Below are 19,905 nucleotides of genomic sequence, written 5' to 3'. Positions count from 1 at the left end.
TTCATAGCCTGTGCTAATCAGATCCTTCTTAACAACAGCAACTTTTCTGCAATGTGCATATTCCAGTAACGGGATAATTTTTGCTTGCAAAAAACGGGGAAGAAAATTTTATTTCTTTTATTTTGTGCATATACCATGGAGTATGTGGGATCCCGGTTGTGGCGAGGAGCTTACATATTTAGAAGTCTAATTTTTGCGCCTGTCTGTGAATCATCATCTTCTCTGAATGTTGAGTAGCAATTATTCGTTGCATAACATTGTCTTCACTCCAGTCTTGATTTTTCATTGCTTGAAAGAGGCTTTAAGCTCCATGTTGGACTTTGAAAACTGTTAAAGAATCAAGTTAATAACACGAGGATAGAGATCTGTAAAGAGGGCTTTTGAATACTTTTCTAGTACTCCCTTTTGTAGACCATTAACTTGAATCTCCATTGTACGTCTGGGCAATTAATTTCTCACCACATTTATATCGGATCTTTTTCATAGAACCCTCCTCTCCCGCCTTGAACACATGTTCACATCGTGAGAGCTAGTCATGGTCGGCCGATATCAGTCACTTGTTGGTTTCCATTATAGCGAATACTTACTATGCTTTCAGCACACTTATTAAATGTTTAAGCTTCCGACTTGATTGCATAAGCATAATACACTTGTGCACAACTCGACAACAACAGTCAGCGCAAAACGTTGGAAACTGAAACAACGACATGGTCAGGTTTAGCAAGCATAAGGCAAGAGGAATAAGTGCACTTGCACTTAAACAGAGACTACAGCTGCCGAGACGGTTGAAACAAATGCTATGCCTCGGCGGCTGGCATGGTAGTACCAGACGACTCCGGACAGCGCAGAGAGAAATTACACTATTAGGAGCGTAATAATGAATTATAATGAAAGGAAAACAAACTATAATGAAACATTATACTAATACAAACGAAATAAAGTAATTTATTGTTTATCTTTAGATTCTATTAGGGTGCTGACACACAGCCTGCACACTCTAAGGAAACGCCAAGCTTACATATTAATTTCTAGTTGATGAAGCATTGCCTTTATGACGACACTTGACGAGAATGTTTTCAGAAAAGAACAAAAGAAACAATATTTGCGTAATGCGGAGAGAATATTCAGGTGCAGCTTTATCTTCGAAGGAAAAGAATTAAGTGTGCACTGGGAACTGCTTTGGGATTATTCAATGTTAAAAAGCCTATTCAGTCACTGAAACCTTACTTGATCGTTCAGGACTCATGAACGTAAGTCTCTAACGACCGGCACATTGAGCACATAGAACTGACAAAAAATTGGTGAGTTTTGGGTTGCTAACTCATCGTGCTAAGGGTGAAATTTCACTGAACCAGACAGGAAGCGACTCCGAAGTGATGCGTTGCCAACTGACGGCCCGTTTCCGAGTGCCTCAGTGTATTGAACTGGGCTGCTATTGATTCATTACCCAATAAGAGGTTGACTCTTGTTGGAAGTGTCGTTCCTTTTGTGTAGGTGTGTACGCATACGGCCTAAGAGACACTGCAGTTTCTGGATAATGAAGCTCAAATCGTTTTCAAGTGAAGGTACACTGACGAGAACAGGCTACGAGCTGGAAAACCAGCGAAATGGCACGTTTCCAACACACTGGACCCTTATTTGGTGAGTCCAAGGAACACATCTCCATCTGGCTAACAGACTCAGTTATAGACTTACGGACAAATCGGTAGAAGAAAGCAGTAGCCATCTTCATTCCTGTCCAGTTCCGACAGTCATGCTAAATCTCCAACGCTCTTGTTATTGATGGAATATCAACGCACAATCTCTTCCCCCTTGAACAGCTTAGATTGACGTTACGGTCGCCAGTCCAGATATGCAGCTCTCTCTGCAAGTTTGCCATACACAAGCCTCCTGATCTATACATGCCTACAGCGTCCTACCTCAATTTGAATCTGTTTTCTGTACAGGATGAGGGAACAGCTGACTTTTTGACTTACCGCGGGGATTTCAAAACTATCTGCATGGGTTGGACTACCCAGTAAATCACTCGCCGTTGGCTCATGGCCATTTAATAAAAGTTGTTGCACAACGGATAACTAACAGGACAAGGTTGACCACAGTAGACACGAGACATGGATGTTGCATTTCACAAAAGGTAACAAAAATAGATTGAACAGCTAAATATGAAATCAAACACTGGTCCACGTTAGTCTTTCTTTGTTACAAAGTTCTCTGTTAATGAACGTGAAGATCAAATTATTACATAATCTGTTCTGTCACGAGAAGTACCAATAATGTACATATTAGCAATTTTTTATGTCGGGGAGTACTAATCCAACGTCTGAATGTTCTTGCAAAAATGGATAACTTGGGTGCATGGGGTAAAAGCCTAAACTAAGGATGAATTATGGAAACATAACTTTGTCTGGACACACAGTGATTGTCTCAATCCATAACAGGAATAAAAAGAATCACATGCAAATGTCATTGTGGACCAAGTCCTTAATTAGTCTTCAGTCACACGAGGTGAAGTGCTGCAATGACGAAATGGACCCGATTCTGAAAATATAATTGCAAACGAACGGTAATTTTCCTATCTTGCTCTCCTAAGCTGAAGTTACTCAACAAATTCAACATTCAGTTGTATGGAAAGCAGACTGCAGTACATCAGTGCTCTATCGGATCTCCAAATATAGTATGTTCTCTCTGATTTGATAGTTCGAAACACTCTCCTTATAATGCCCAGAAGAATTACTCTCCACCACATCCTGAAAAGAAGTACGCTTTCCACTGAAACAGAGTACTTTCTCCTCTCAACGTGACTGCACAGTTTCCGTATGTCAATGAGGAAAGGTCTCCAAAACGCTGGCCAACGATATTTTTGCTAACAACAATTTCTCATTCTAGCGAAAGTTTTAGAACATTAACCAATCGTTATACACCCATGTCTGCACTTCATAAGCAATTTCAAGTTACTCTTCACGCCTCAGCTAAGTTCCCTCCTTCAGCCCATACACTTTTCGTTAGATCAGTTTTTCTCGGAATCTGGTGTCCTGAAAACTCCTACCATCCTTTTTTTCTATTTTAACCAATGAGAAGCCCCCTGACAACTTTCTGGGCCAGAGGCTGTTCACCATACGAGGAACAGTAGTGGAAAGTAGGCTGAACACTTCATGAGAATAGAAAACTCCCTGACCACCAAGCAGATATGTCGCTTCTCACGCTGTGCTAAATCTCTACCTTTCATTTTCCCTGTCATTGGTGTTCTTGGACTGGAACTCTTCGGCACCAAACAAGGTCCCTTTGAAGTTTGTTTTGGCTGGATGCTACTCCTTACAAAAACTGCAACTGCGAGTCACTGCGGGTGTTCGTCATGCTACGCTATACAGTTTAGCCCTGGACTCCATCGTTATGTGGAAAACTGTACGAATGTTACGTAGAGACGCCAGTACGTGTCCGCTGCCCACCGTGAGCTGTCAGCTCGTCTCATTCCTTCCTCTGACGGCAAGCTGCATTTCTCAGGGGGTTCGGCCCAAGTACGAAGTCACTAACCTGGACCGCTGGGCCATTGTGTCCAGCATGCCTCATCTAAATTACAGAGAATATTATATGCGAAACAGCCACTAGGAAAGAAAAGGGACTAAAATATAGATATCATAATCCTGCCAGTCGCTTATTTTACAAAGGACAAGTGTTAACTGGTATAATAACTGATATGAATAGAATATAGATTGTAATGATTTTAAGTCAGTTATAAATAACACGAGATGTGCCAGTCTGTTGCTGCAATGGATAAATAAGAACCTTGTTTCACCACTATAATGCACACCCCTCACTGCCTTCTACTATCAAATTAACGATCTGTTAATGCTTCAGGATGTTTCCCATCACCATGTCCATTCTTAAAGTCAGGTTTTGCCACATATCTATTTCCTCCCCGATTCAGCTTAGTACATCTTTATTAGTCACCTGATCTAGCCGTATAATCTTCAGCATTCTGCACCAGCACCATATGCCAAATATTCCAGTTTCCTTCTTGTCTGAACGGTTTGCCATCCACGTTACAGTCGTGAGACAAATATCTTCAGAACAGACTACCTAACACAGAAATCTGTGTTTGAGCTTAACAGAATTCTTTTTCTTGGAAACGCTTTTCTTCCTACTATCAGCCTGAACTTTATATCGTCTCTACTTCGGCCATCATCTGTTTTTTTCGCTGCCAAACTAGCAGAACTCATCTACTACTTTTAATTCATAATTGTGAAACGTAATTCCGTCGGAAGCATGCTTGCTCAACTTTTCTTGATGTTCATCTTATAAACGCCTTGTAAGATTGTTCCAAGTGCTATAGTATCCGTGAACAAATTACAGTGTCTTCAGCGATCCTTAAAGGTATTGTCTATTCTGCCTGAACTTTAATCTCCTTTCAAAACGTCGCCTTGGTGTCCTTTACTGCTTCATCAGATACAGCTTGAATAACATGGGGGCTGCCCCATTTCCATCTCAACTACTGTTTCCCCTTTCGTTTCAGTAGACTCGTATAACTGCTGTCTGGTTTATGTACAAGCTGTGGATAATCTGTTGTCCCCTGCATCTCATCCCCGCTACACTCTAATTTCAAAGTGTGTAACACAATCAACACAGTCAAAAGCTACAAATTCTCTAAACGTAGATTGGCCTTTCTTTATCACATTTTCCAAGTTACTACATCGTGTCAGTAATCCCTCACATGTTCCTAAATTTCACAAGATCATGAATGAAGCTGCTGAATGTCCACTTCAGTTCAATTTACCTTTCTCTGGAAACAATTTATGTCAATATTTTGCAACCATGTGCTATTAAACAGATAATTCGGTAATATCCGTCCCTGTTGGGAAATAATCTTCCTCGAACTGAGATCCTATATTCTTCATGAAGTGTGAACGTTTTCTGCCTGCCTCATATATGTCTTGCACGCCACATGAACCAACTTTGTAATAAGTCGTTCAAGCACCACTCTCAACAGTTTTCAGAAAATTTAGTTTTTGACTAAGCTCTTTCAATACTCTGTTAACTTTCTCTTGCAGTATCGTATCTCCCACATCATCACCCTATTCCGCTCTTCACTTTCGCTTCATTTGTATAGCCCTTCTTTATATTACTTGAACCTCTCAGCTTTCCCTTATTAACCTATTAATACCGTCTTGCCGTCTCAGCATGTTTCAGCAGCGTTGAATTTGTGGCCTATCGATTGCTCCTTAGATGTTTTGCACTTCCTGCCTATCTTATTTTTAAAGGATGCCATTCGTAATTACCAGCTAGTTTAACTACATTTTTATATTTCTTATTTTCGACCTCTGTGTTTATTATTTCTTGTGTTATTGTAATGTCCCTACGTAATGCAATATTATTGTAATATTCCGTCTGTGAGTATCAGCGATGACGCGCTACCTTAATTGAGATGACAACGGTTTTGGCTGTGACGACAAAGCTGTTTTCTATGAAAGAAAAGGCAGCTCGCTTTTTTGTGTAATTGGTGGAGAGAAGTAAAGCGGATTGGACTTTGTATTTTGTGAGGTCAGATAAGTTTCCATACAGAAGTAATTTTGAAGTGAAATGGAGATAACACTTGTAATCGCAGTTATCACGAATAGTAAAAATTCTCTTATGGAAATAAGGTAAATATCGTCTGTGAGCCTTTATTCGATGTTGGATCCCCGGAATTTCACAAAAACTGTTAGTGTAATTAACAAATCACTGCATAGTGATTTCTTCGGGAACTAACAATACTGAGCGAATCTGCTGCTATCACGGACCGAACGACGCGCAATATTTCAGCGTCGGCTTGTGTGTTCAACACGTTCCCTAAGCGACTAGTTTGTTAGTCAGAAGATACCACACTGCCACTGTTGCTCAAACTTCTCATTCTGAAAGTGTTTTCAGGATATCTTGTGGTGACTGTGAATATTTTTGCTGCCAAGAGAGACCAGTCTTCACCACGAGTCGTGGCAGTTTTCTCCGACGTTGCCTGACGTTCTCTGAGAACCAGAGAAACCAAAACCTCCGACCGCCAACTCGTCCTGTACCTAACCCGTCCTCTCCTTACAGCAGCCACGAAGAAAAAAAAATTACAGTGTTTTATCTGAGACAAGTCAAAAATTTTAGTATGTATTTATCTGGGAAAAAGAATCAAAAGAGAGTTTAAATACAGATTCTGTCTTATTTGTGTGAAAGTTAATGGTCAAGCAAAAAGTAAATTATTTAATTTTTTTTCTTTACAACGTTGCGGTCTCCTTTTATGATCAAAGGATTTCTACTCTGTCTTGTTTTTCTGTCTGTTTGATCCATAATTGCCTTCAGTATTTCACCTGTCAAAGATACCCAATCCCCTTCTTATGTATTCATTTCTCTGCTTCGCTCAACCGTTACACAATATTCTCTTTGGAACTCTAAGTAACCACTAATTTTTTAATTTTACCCATGCTCCACCTCCTTTATCCCCTAATTTCCACAGTTTTATTCTGCAGTTCATAGCTCATATATTTTGGTCAGAGTCCATCCGATGCACAGAACGTTTTGTAGTTTAGAATCTGGGTTCCATATCAGCATCATACCAGTATATAATCCATCTCAAAAATACCTGTATTTCAGCTCTCTTTCACATATATTACCTGCTCTAATCAACTTAAAAGTAAGTGTCTGCAATTCTTGATTTATTCCATATGCATAATCGTGCCAAGCGGTTTCCTCTTTCACTCCTTTCTATCCGAACCATATTCTACAATTTTATTTTGCTTCATTTTACTACTATTGGATTTCAGTAACCCACCACACCCGTTTTCGTTTGCATTAACCTTCTGAATGATGTTTCGTATATCATTTTACATTATTTGCGCCTGTTTTTTAGTTGTAACGCATTTGACTAGAAATCAAAACGTCCCCAGTCCCGGGGACGAGTCATCCATTCTGAATAACGATTATCAACTATGGCAGCCCAGAACTTCCGGGTTAGAAAGTCACCTTTGCTCTGCCAACGGGGGTCAAACAGGACAGAGAAGCAGAAAGATGGTCCTGGCACGACCTTGTCCTTGGGATGGGAAACTGCACCTAAAGGGCGGAAGAATCAGCCATGATAAGCAACATGAGAATTTAGAAGGTAATGGAAACTACCTCGTTTATGAAAAATAATGTGTATCCACACACATGTCGCCTGTAACTGAAAAAGTCTCACGATATTCTCTCCACTAACAGAAGATTCCGGACTAGTCCCTCTTTTGGTCTCTGGGAGGAGATACCCAAGGTGGGGGTGACTGTGAAGAAAATATTGAATAACCAACGAAGGGGTAATGCTCTACGAGTCACATCGTGCAATGTCAGAATTTTTAACGCGATAGTGAAGCTAGGAAATTACAGCGTTCAATTTAGATAAAGTGGGAGTCAGTAAAGTGTAACGGAAAGAAGACAAGGATTTCCGATCACATGAGTATAATTCAATATCAAAAGCAGCGGAAAATGTTAGAATTCCTTCGAATAGGGAAGTAGGGCAGAGAGTGAGTCACATGTTGACCAGTCTGGTGTGGCAGTTGAAGATAGTGAAAGTAAGCCGAAGTTTTAAATTTCGCGTTCAAGATATTTTTCAGCAGGAGAAGAGTAGAAATATACCACCGCCTGGCCAATGTACAGACTCCCGTATGGACGACATAGTAATAAACATGTTCTCAGTTTGAATATAATCAATTTTCTTGGGACCGAGAAGCCTAAGTCCACGAAACATCATGGTTTTATAAAGCATCTGTCGTGCGAAGCTCAGTTTTTAGTTTTCTTACACGATATACTGCGAACAGTGGATGAGGGACAATAGGAAATTCCATAGTTCTAGGTTTCCGAAAAGCGTTTGACACGGTGCCCCATTGTAAGCTGTTAGAGAAGGTTCGAATATATGAAACAGGTTCTCAGAAGCCAGGATATAGTCCTCGACGGCAAGTGTTCATCAGAGACAAGAATAGCGTCTGGAGTGCGCCGGGGAAGTGTGATATGACCGTTGTCATTCTTTATATATTAAATGATCTGGCGAACAGCCTTGGCACCAATCTGCAGAACGATTCTATAGCGTCCAATGTACATTGCGCGTAAGGACCAGTAACATAAGACACGTAAAAGTGGTGCTTATATGGAGATACATAGACAGTCGTTTTTCTGTCGTATTTGCGAGTGGAATAGGAAAGGGTGTGACCAGTAGTGGTACAGGACTGCCTCCGCTAAGAGCCGAAAGATGGATTCCAGGCTATCGATGAAGACATAAAATGTGAACAGTTCAGTGACTCGGCTGTTCTCATCAAAACCAACAGCAAATCAACATCTACAGCAACAGTTCAGGTATATATGCCGACGTCGCAAGCAGAAGATGAAGGGATTGAGATAGTATATGAGGATAGTTAACTGGTAATTCAGTACGCAAAACGAGAAGAAAATTAAATAGCCGTGAAGGATTGGAATGCGTGTTGTAAGGGAAGAAGTAGAGGAAACGCTTGAGGGAGTATATGGTCTTGGTGGTGGGAATCATAGAGGACAAAGACTATTATAATTCTGTGATTAATTTCATCTAGTAATAGAGAATACTAGAGAAGTCAGGAAGAATCAGTCAGCAAAGAAGAGGAATATGGAAGTACTAAGGGACGAAAAGATTTGCTTGATGTTCTCTGAGGCTATAGATATGACGCTAATAATGGCTCAGTAGATAGCTATTTGAAGAGGATTGGACATCTCTGAAAAAGATCAATCACAGAAGTTGGAAAGAAGGCCAGAGGCACAAGAAACCTAACTCCAATGAAATCGTGAGTAACAGAAGAAATACCTCAGTTTCTCCCCGAAAGAAAGAAGTACAAAAGTTTTCAGGGATATTCAGCAATAGAGAAATACAAGTCACTTAGGAACGAAACAAACGGGACGTGCAGGTAAGCTAGGGCGAAATGGCTTCGTGAAACATGATGTGAAAAAATCGAAAAAGGAATCATTGTCGGAAGGACTGACTCAGCATATAGAAAAATCATAACATTCTTTGGTGAAATTAGAAGTAAGGGCAGTAACATTAAAGAGTGCAATCGATGTTCCAATGTTAAAGGCAAAGGAGAGAGTGAATAGGTGGAAAGAGTACATCAGAGATCTCTGTGAGAGGGAGGAAATATCCGGTGTGATTGAGGATGTGTTATATGACGATCAGTTTGCCTTTAGGAGAAGTAGATACTCGAAGCAAGAGGGAAAAAATCAAAACAGATTCACAGGATTCGTCGCCGTGGAAAAAACGTCCGACAATGTAAACTACTGCAAGATGTTCGAAATATTGACGAAAATAAGCTATAGGGAAATACGGATGATAAACAATACGTACAAGGACAAAGAGGGAACAATAAAACTGGAACTAGAATTAAATATGGTCTAAGACAGTAATGTAGTCTTTCGCTCCTACTTTTCAATCTGTACATCAAAAAAAGCAATAACGAAAATAAAAGAAAGTGTCGAGAGTGGGATTAAAATTCAAGGTGAAAGGATATCAAACACAAGATTCGCTGATGACATTGATATCCTCAGTGTAGCTGAGGACGTATTAAAGGAAGCGTTGTATACAGTGAATATTCTAATGAGTACAGAATGTGGACTGAGGATATAATGACCTCTGCGTCATATGATTATGCGTTGTCGACTTACACTTCCAAGAGCTCAGGGTGGATTTATGTACCTTTTATTGCCTTTGTTAAATATCAATCTTACAAATTGAATGAAAAAAGAGTGAATAAAATCACAGAACAATAAACTTTCAGCTGCAAACCAGAAATATAATAACGCTTTTAAAATATTTCGGAACACTTTTCCAGAAAAAACAGCTATCTGTAAATATTACAACTTAGTTAATAAACACAACCATGATCACATTTAAGTTGTTAAATTGTATTTTTTTGGTAACAGGTTTCGATAGTCAATGAGATAACTATCAGATATACATTCTTTTGAGAATGTGGATCTAATAATGATCACATAGGAGATCGAATCAGGTCATCAAATAAATAAAAATTAACAAATTAAATGCTATCACAAGTGTGTTTATTAAACAATTTATATAATAGAGCCTTCCAGTCAAAAAATTAAAGGAGGGGAAGGTTCCTAGCCACCTGTGGTCTAGGGGTAGCGTCTTTGATTATTGATCGAAATGTCCTTTATCCAGTGTAACAAACCCACCACCGCTCAAATTTTAATAAATAATCAGCTTTGGTGGCCGAAGACTTCCGGCATAACAAATCACCGTCATTCTGCCAACGGCCTTGTCAAAGAGTGCAGAGAAACAGACAGAAGTTCAGGGTATCCTCTTGTACTTGGGGTGGGAAACTACTTCTAAAGGCGGGAGAATAAGCAATGATCAATGACATGAGGATGTAGAAAACAATGGAAACGATTGTGATATGCAATTGAAAAAGTGTCATGATGATCTCGCCATTTTCCAAAGGTTACGGAATAGACCAACATTCGGATCACCGGGAGGAGACTGCCAAGATGGAGGTGACCATGAGAGAAGGATTCAATAATCAACAGAAAGGATAAAGTTCTACAAGTCGGGGCGTGGTAGGGAAGCTGAAGAATCAGAAAAGGGAAATGCAAAGGCTTAATCTAGATACAGAAAAGGTCAGTGAAGTAAAATAGTAAGAATACCAAGATTTCTGGTCAGATCAGTATAGGGTAACAACAACAGCAGCAGAAATTGGTATAATGGAAGTAAGATTAGTTAGGAATAGGAAGGTAAAGCACAGAGAGTGTTACTGTGACCAGTTCGGTGATAGGGTTGTTCTTATCATAATCGACAATAAACCAACACCGATGGCGATAGTTCATGTATACATGCCGACGTCGCTACCTGAAGATAAAGAGTTGGAGAAAGTATATGAAGATATTGAACTGGTTACAGTACGTTAACACAGATGAAAATCGAATTGTAGTCAGAGACTGTAATGCAGCTGTAGAGGAAGGAGTAGAAACAAAGATTACAGGAAAATATGAGGTTGGGGCAAAGGAATGAGAGGGAAGAAAGACTTATAGAATACGGAGGTGTACTTGGTAAAAGCCGCTTGATACAGAAAGATTCAGTTAGACTACATCATGGTCCCAAATCATATACTGGATTGTAAGGCGTACCCAAGAGCAGATATAAACTCAGATCCCAAAGTATAGTGATGAAGAGTAGGCTGAAGCTTAAGAGATTAATCAGGAAGAATCAACATTGAAAGAAATGGGATACCGAAGAACTAAGGAATGACGAGATACGCTTGAAGTTATCTAAGGCTGTATATAGAGTAATAAGGGGTAGCTCTGTAGCCAGTACAGTTGAAGAGGAATGGATATCTCCAAAAAGGGCAATCACAGAAGCTGGAAAGAAAAATATTGATACTAAGAAGGTAACTGCCATGAAATCAGGGGTAACAGAAGAAACACCTCAGTTGATCGATGAAAGAAGGTAGTACAAAAAACCTTCAGGGAAATTCAGGAATATAGAAACACAAGTTACTGAGGAATAAAATGAACAGGAAGTGCAGGGAAGCTAAGATGAAATGGCTGCATGAAAAATGTGAAGAAATGGAAAAAGGAATGATGGTCGGAAGGACTGACTCGGCAAATTAGAAAATCAAAACAATCTTCGGCGAAATTTAAAGCAAGGGTGGTAACGTTAAGAGTGAAACGGGAATTCCACAGTTAAATGGAGAGTAGAGAGCGGACTGATGGAATGTATACATTGAATGTCTTTATTAGGGGGAAGATATGTCTGATGTGACAGAAGAAGAAACAGGATTCGTTTTAGAAGAGGTAGAGGATCCAGTATTAGAATTAGAATTTAAGACGGTTTTGGAGGACTTCAGATCAAATAAGACAGAGGGGATTGATAACAGTCCACCAAAATTTTTCAAATCGTTGGAAAGTGGCACTAAGACGACTATTCATGTTGGTATGTAGAATGTCTGAGTTGGCGATATACCATCTGACTTTCGGAAAAATATCATCCACACAAGGATGTATCAGATAAAGGTCAGTTTGGCTTCCGAATAGGTAAAGGCACCAGAGAGGCAATTCTGACGTTGAGGATGATAACGGAACCAAGACTAAACAAACAAAATCAAGGCTCGTTCATACGTTTTGTCGATCGGGAAAAAGCGCTCGACGATGTAACATGGTACAAGATGTTCGAAGTTCTGTGAAAAATAGGGATAAACTATAGAGAGAAACGAGTAATATACACTACGTGCAAGAACCAAGGGAATAATAAGAATGGACAACCAAGAGCTAAGTTCTCGGACTAAAATGGATGCAAGGCATGGATGCATTCTTTCGCTCCTACTGTTAAATCTCAACTTCGAAGAAGCAATGATATAAATGAAAGGTTCAAGAGTAGAATTCATATTCAAGGTGGAAGGATGTCAATGATTCGAATCGTTGATGACATTGCAATATTGAGGGAATGTGGTGTCCTGAGTGAGTTGGGTTGGGTTGTTTGGGTGAGGGGGGGGGAGGGGGGGAGAGACCAAATAGTGAGGTCATCGATTAGGGAAGGACGGGGAAGGAAGTCTGCCGTGCCCTTTCAAAGGAACCATCCTGGCATTAGCCTGGAGCGATTTAGGGAAATCATGGAAAAACTAAATCAGGATGGCAGGAGGTGGATTGAACCATCATCCTCCCGAACGCGAGTCCAGTGTGCTACCCACTGCGCCACCTTGCTCGGTGTCCTGAGTGAATTCTAGTACTACACCACTAAATAACTAATGTCGGACGGACTAAAGAGGACATCAAAAGCTGACTAGAATTGGTTAAAAGGGCATTCCTGGCCAAGAGAAGTCTAGTAGTATCAAACATAATCCTTAATTTGAGGAAGAAATGTCTTAGAATGTACGTTTGGAGCACAACATTGTATGGTTGTGAAACATGGACTGTGGGAAAAACGGAACAGAAAAGAATGGAAGCATATGAGATGTCGTGCTACACACGAGTGTTGCTAATTAGGTGGACTGGTAACGTAAGGAATGAGAAGATTCTGTGCAGAATTGATGAAGAACGGAATATGGGGAAAACACTGACGAGGAAAGTGGGCAGGATGATAGTACATGTGTTGAGGCATGGGAAATGACTTCCATGGTACCACAGGGATCTGTAGAGTGAAAAAATTGTAGAGGAAGTCAGAGATTGGAATACATACAGAAAATAAATGAGGACGTAGGTTGCAAGTGCTACTCTGAGATGAATTTTGGCACAGGAGTGGAATTCGTGGCGAGCCGTATCAAACGAATCAGAAGACAGATGATTAAAAAACACGGTTGCTATCGATGAGTCACCTCCAGCGATGGAGCTTCTGATTTTGCTGTTTCGCTGTGGATATTAACAATAAGAGCATTCCAGCGTCATTAAGTATATCCTGTTTTGAGACATCTTAGCGGTTAGTTGTTCCACGAAGATTTAAAGCAGCCGTTGAAAGAGAGCTACATGTGCATTGTGTTCTTGTACATGACTAGTCTTATGAACTGTATGAACTGAAAGATCGTAGTGATAAACTTTCTCCATCCTTCATTGAATTGTGCGAGTAAATGACAACGTTTTGTCATACTCGCAACATAAAGTCACGCGCTTTCGGTGGGGCCTAGGTATTATTTAGCAGCGCTGTGCGTGTTGCCTTGAATGAGCTGCTTCGAATTTTGTGCAATCTTAGGCTTCGGTAGGTCATTATGAACAAAATGTTAGTGGTGGTTTTCACTATAAATTTTTATATAGCCTTTATGTGCTACGATAGTCATAATTTCTTTTTTGATCCTTCGAAGCCTAAATTTTTTATATGTTAGCTTCCTTGATCTCGAATATGACCATACGTTATTCAGTTTGAGATGCCAGAAAAAGCTTCAACATTTATTGACACTCATTTAAATGTGCAAATTATTTAACAGCTATTACACTACAGCCCATTCATGGGATCTGCCTGTCCCAATGAAGGAAACAAGGCACCCTGATGTGGTTGATGAGACAAGTTTTTATTAATTTCGAGGATCATGGAAGGCATGACGTCAGAAAATTTATGTTTTATCAAATTACACAATAAATTGCAGACTACCATCGAATTTGTAGTATTAATGTTATTTATTACTTAAGGACTGGCATCGAAACTAAGCTCGTTACTTAATCATCTCCTAATCTATATCATAAGGTACATTATGACAGCCACATGACTGAATCATTCCATTCGAACACATCTTGTAAATTAGTGCACGGCTGAAACTCACTAATTTTGTGAAGCCAGGTGTCAACAACCTAGACAAAGCTTTCTAGTGAAGTTAAAGTCAGTGTTTCACCATGTCTGAGGCTCCACAAAAAATGTTTCTAAATAAAGTTGTTCAGTTTCAAGGGCAGCAGATGAACCGACCGCTGCTCAGTGTCCAACAGATGACGACCTTAGTGTGGCAATAACCAGCTCCACAACCGGTTGCTGCTCCGACGTTCCGCCAGTTTAATAGTAAAGTAGAGAACTGGTGCGTATCGTGCATTAATGGAAACACACTTCACTGCATACAAAATTAAAGGTAGAGCGCACTTTGTTTTTTTTCTTTTTTTCTATCGATGGTCAGAACTGACGTTTACCGTCTATGAGTCAAGCTGTTTCTTGACCCTCCTCCGGGAGATATCCGTAAACTTGACGAACATTATGAATCACAGATTCATGTCGCTATGGAGAGATTTAATTGTTTTCGTCTTAAGAAACACCCTAAACAATCATTAGAACAGTGGATTGCTGAACTTAGAGGGCGACCAAGACATTGCAGAGGTTCAAATGTTTTTGTGGATTAAGTTATAGTGATGTTATGTTACGTGATGCAATCAGGCAAAATGTTTCCTTCGCATGGATTCACTCTGCTATTCTAAAATTGACAGTTGTGCTTCCTTCTCTAGATTGTCGCACAGATGACAAACTAGTAGATATCGAAATAGATGACAGAGGTATAGAAAAACAATTAAAATCGCTCAAAAGAGGAAAGGTTGCTGGACCTGATGGGATACCAGTTCGATTATACACAGAGTGCGCGAAGGAACTTGCCCCCCTTCTTGCAGCGGTGTACCGTAGGTCTCTAGAAGAGCGTAGCGTTCCAAAGGATTGGAAAAGGCCACAGGTAATCCCACTTTTCAAGAAGGGACGTCGAAGAGATGTGCGGAACTATAGACCTATATCTCGAACGTCGATCAGTTGTAGAATTTTGGAACACGTATTATGTTCGACTATAATGACTTTGCTGGAGACTAGAAATCTACTCTGTAGGAATCAGCATGGGTTTCAAAAAAGACGATCGTGTGAAGCCCAGCTCGCGCTATTCGTCCACGAGACTCAGAGGGCCATAGACACGGGTTCCCAGTTCGATGTTGTGTTTCTTGACTTCCGCAAGGCGTTTGATACAGTTCCCCACAGTCGTTTAATGAACAAAGTAAGAGCATATGGACTACCAGACTAATTGTGTGATTGGATCGAAGAGTTCCTAGATAACAGGACTCAGCATGTCATTCTAAATGGAGAGAAGTATTCCGAAGTAAGAGTGATTTCAAGTGTGCCGCAGGGGAATGTCGTAGGATCGTTGCTATTCACAATATATATAAATGACCTTGTGGATAACATCGGAAGTTCATTGAGGCTTTTTGCGGATGATGCTGTAGCATATCGAGACGTTGTAACAATGGAAAATTGTACTGAAATGCAGGAGGATCTGTAACAAACTGAGGCATGGTGCAGGGAATGGCAATTGAATCTCAATGTATACAAGTGTAATGTGCTGCGAATACAAAGAAAGAAAGATCCTTTATCATTTAGTTACAGTATAGCAGGTCAGCAACTGGAAGCAGTTAATTCCATAAATTATCAGGGAGTAGTCATTAGGAGTGATTTAAAACGGAATGACCATATAAAATTAATCGTCGCTAAAGCAGATACCAGACTGAGATTCATTGGAAGAATCCTAAGGAAATGCAGTCCGAAAACAAAGGAAGTAGGTTACAGTACACTTGTTCGTCCACTGCTTGAATACTGCTCACCAGTATGGGATCCGTACCAGATAGGGTTGATAGAGGAGATAGAGAAGATCCAACGGAGAGCAGCGCGCTTCGTTACAGGATCATGTAGTAGTCGCGAAAGCGTTACGGAGATGATAGATAAACTCCAGTGGAAGACTCTGCAAGAGAGACGCTTAGTAGCTCGGTACGTGCTTTTGTTGAAGTTTTCAGAACGTACCTTCACCGAGGAGTCAAGCAGTATATTGCTCCCTCCTACGTATATCTCGCGAAGAGACCATGAGGATAAAATGAAAGAGATTAGAGCCAACACAGAGGCATACCGACAATCTTTCTTTCCACGAACAATACGAGACTCGAACAGAGGGGAGAACCGATAGAGGTACTCAAGGTACCCTCCGCCACACACCGTCAGGTGGCTTGCGGAGTATGGATGTAGATGTAGATGTAGCCTCCTTTGGAGCCGTTATGGTATCCCTAATCAACGTTTTGGTTTCGGAAATTCCAGAGTTTGAGCGTCTATTTGTGCTTTAAACGGGTGCCTCTAATTTGGAGATGCGTCTGTTCTCCTGTAGGAACATCAGAGTGAGCGACGTCAGGTCACTTACTCGTCGAAGGGACTCGTGCTGACCGAACTTAAGAATGTAGTGTATGAGTGGGAGCCTCTGACAGTCCATTTCTATCAGAGAAGTTAAAGTTTTACCTCGAACACAGTGAGCTCACCTTAGAAAAGGACCACCAGGCACTTAGCTGGGTACTTTCGTACTCCAGGAAAATGGGCAGGATTATGCGGTGGACTGTGAGTCTTCCAGTTTCAAGTCAAGCATATTACGGGCAGGTGAGCAGCATCGCAGATGTATTAAGCCGCATGTTTGAAGAAGATAACTGTGGGCATGATCAAGGTAAGGCCCAACATGTTGCTTGGATGTCTGGCGTCTTGACGGATATGCCATTCTTATTTGATCAAGAGCAAGCAGGAAAGAGACTCTATGATTGATTCAGTTAAGGAAAGGTTTTTTGGGCGGAAGGGGGGAGGGGGAAAGGTTTCCAGAATTGCCTCAAATAAAGTTACTTTCTGTTGTAAGAAGCTGGGCGTAAGGAATTTTAAGATTTGTTTACCTAAATACTTGGTACATCCGATATTTCATTAGTTCCATAATGTTTTGCGAGGCGGGTACTTTGGTATTCACAAATCTCTTACTATGATCTGAGAGCTTGTAACTTGGCCCGCCTTGTAGAAGGATGTTAGATGTTTGGTGTGCAAGAGTGAATTATTGAACATGCCATGTCCAACCCCAACTTACATAAGAGACGGCTGTCTCACGGATAAGTTCTTTATTGATTATATGGAGCCCCTCCCTCCTACTCGGGGTGAGAATCGTTATATCCTTGTGGTGATGGATGACTTCTCTAGGTTTACTTGGTTAATTACGACCCGTGGGGGACTGCCACCTTGTCTTTTTCTAATCTCTCCAAGATATTTACCATACTTGGTCCCTCAAACTGCGTGAGGAGTAACCGTGCTCCCACCTTTCTTTCTAAAAATTTTAAGAAGTTTTGTTTTGAGGACACTGTACAGCTTATGAGCACTACCCCTCGTTATTCTCTACCGTCATTCGCGGATAGGATGAACCGAAATCCTTAATCGGCATTAATTATATTTCATGCAAATCGCAGAAGAGATGGGACGCTACAATACCTCCGCCCAACACAATTCTCTGGTGGGTATTTTATGGTCCATAAATGAGACCCTTCCTGGGAAGGTAACTACTCAGGTTCTCGATCAAAATGGGAGAAGGGCCAGACGCAACTTCAAACCAGCACATTACAGGATGGCGGGTAGTCAATGGATACGTGAATTTGAGGCAAAGGTTGGTGATCACATTTATGTCGGGAACATCAGTATTGGAAAGAAAGACAAGGCTGGTGTCTTTAATAAGTTGAAAGCCCGTATTTTACGCCCAAGTGAGGTTTTAAGCTTCTTGCGTCCAGTCAGTCCCCTGGTATGTAATTTGGCTGTCGCGAAGAAGATTAGGGTCCATACTAGCCAGGTCAAGGAAAATCGATAAGCTCATCGTATTCCTTTCTTTTCTGGAAAGGAGAGGAGGGGTGTGTGTGTGGGGGGGGGGGGAGGAGGGGAGGAGAGGACTTCTGGCCATAGTGGCGGAGTTCGAGCCATGGCAGTTCGTTTCGTTTCGATCCATCACTTCGTTCATATCTTAGGGTCACTGCCGCGCCTTGGGGTTGGGTGTCTCTCTGGGACCGAGAGGTAAGCTAAGCAAGTGAGAGTTGGCGCAGCGAGGTGAGGCAATTGCACCGAAATTGGCAAGACTGACAGAGGGAAGTGTCCAATCTTGGGCATGCTGCACTATCCTGGTGATTGTGCCATAGTTAGGTGGCTCGTAGGCCGACAGGCAGAACTGGATTTGTATTAAAACCATATTGTATGACTGTTCGGAACTCTGCGGCCAACTATTGTAAATTCCTTCTTCTCCATTTGTATTGCCAGGGTGGTTTAAGCCAGCTTGAGACTATCTTAAATGGCTGCCTCCGCTAGCCTTGGCTCTAGCAATGTGTAATGTGAATTAAGTTTATATGTGAGCTATTTGTTTTAACTTAATGCATTTACTTGAATCGAAAATTTATAGATATCTTAGCTTGTTACGGTACTGCCCATGTGGACCGCCAAGTTTAAACTGTTGTTACATCGCTGGAAGGTGCTTCTGCCGTGTGTATATAGGTTGTTATTTATTCGTGAGCACACTGTTGGAACCGTGATAAACTGTGAGCTATTGAAACTTAATATGCCTCGTTTTAAGTACTGGATTTTCACATGTAGCTTGGTGGTGTAAATTTGTAACATAGGTAATTTTTTATCGCTAATTATATTTTTAAGATGTGTGTAATTTTTTGTGTTGTCAAGCCAGCAGATTGACTGTATTTTACAAAGCATGCAAGCCTGTTCACGTTATCGAGGGTGCAAAGTAGAAAGGCGCAGGCATTTCTGGCGATTGTTCAAACTGTGTTGTTACGAAGCATGATGGCCAGGTGCAAAATTTTGTAAAGTAAGTTAAACAACCTTACTATAGTTCATATTTGGCTTACCCCTCTGTGGAGTTAACGTGAGTTTTACCTCTTGTACGTCTGCTAATAAGTTTTTGTATCCTACATCTGCCTCCCATCCTAGTTTTTAATGTACAAGCTTTCGTGGTGCTAACATGCCTGATTTATTCACCCACGCTTGGCTGGATGAAAGGTTCGCCCTGGCTAATCTGCATATCTGCGATCTAGAAAGGACGCCTTGTTGTGATCACCCCTTCCGGAAGGAATCCGTCTGTATGTTTTAACTGTTCCAATTGGTCTACACAAGTAATTGGCAAGTAATGAAGTTGTTGTTGTTCATTGCGGTTGGAAACTTGCCTCGGGCCTGTAATATTCCATGTAATAAATGGAACCTATTTGTTTTTCATGTTCCAAGAAGTTGCTTACAGCACTGTTTGGTGTTCTTGTATCTAGTCTGTTACTGTATCGAATAATAGTTCAGGCACGTAGTCTTCCTTTAATTGTATATTGTTCTGACTCTAACTTCTCTAAGGCAATATTACTTACAAAATCAAAACAGCTATTAACTTGACCCAGTTAAATTTCTCACAGGGTGAAATTTTTCATTAATCTAATTGTGTTTGAGGTTCTGGTAGTGTGTACTAAATAAATCATTTTTTTTCCTTTTTCTTTCTTTGTAACAGAAATAATGTAAAGTACACATTTATTCCGAGGATTAGTCAACAAGTCAATCTTGGTTTCGATGTTATTAAACAGAATCCAATTATATATTCTTGAGATGTGTAGAGCAAATTGTGGATTAATTGATGGATTAAA

This window comes from Schistocerca gregaria, chromosome 4, assembly GCF_023897955.1.
Source record: "Schistocerca gregaria isolate iqSchGreg1 chromosome 4, iqSchGreg1.2, whole genome shotgun sequence".
Taxonomy (NCBI): domain Eukaryota; kingdom Metazoa; phylum Arthropoda; class Insecta; order Orthoptera; family Acrididae; genus Schistocerca; species Schistocerca gregaria.
This window is presented reverse-complemented; position numbering follows the sequence as displayed.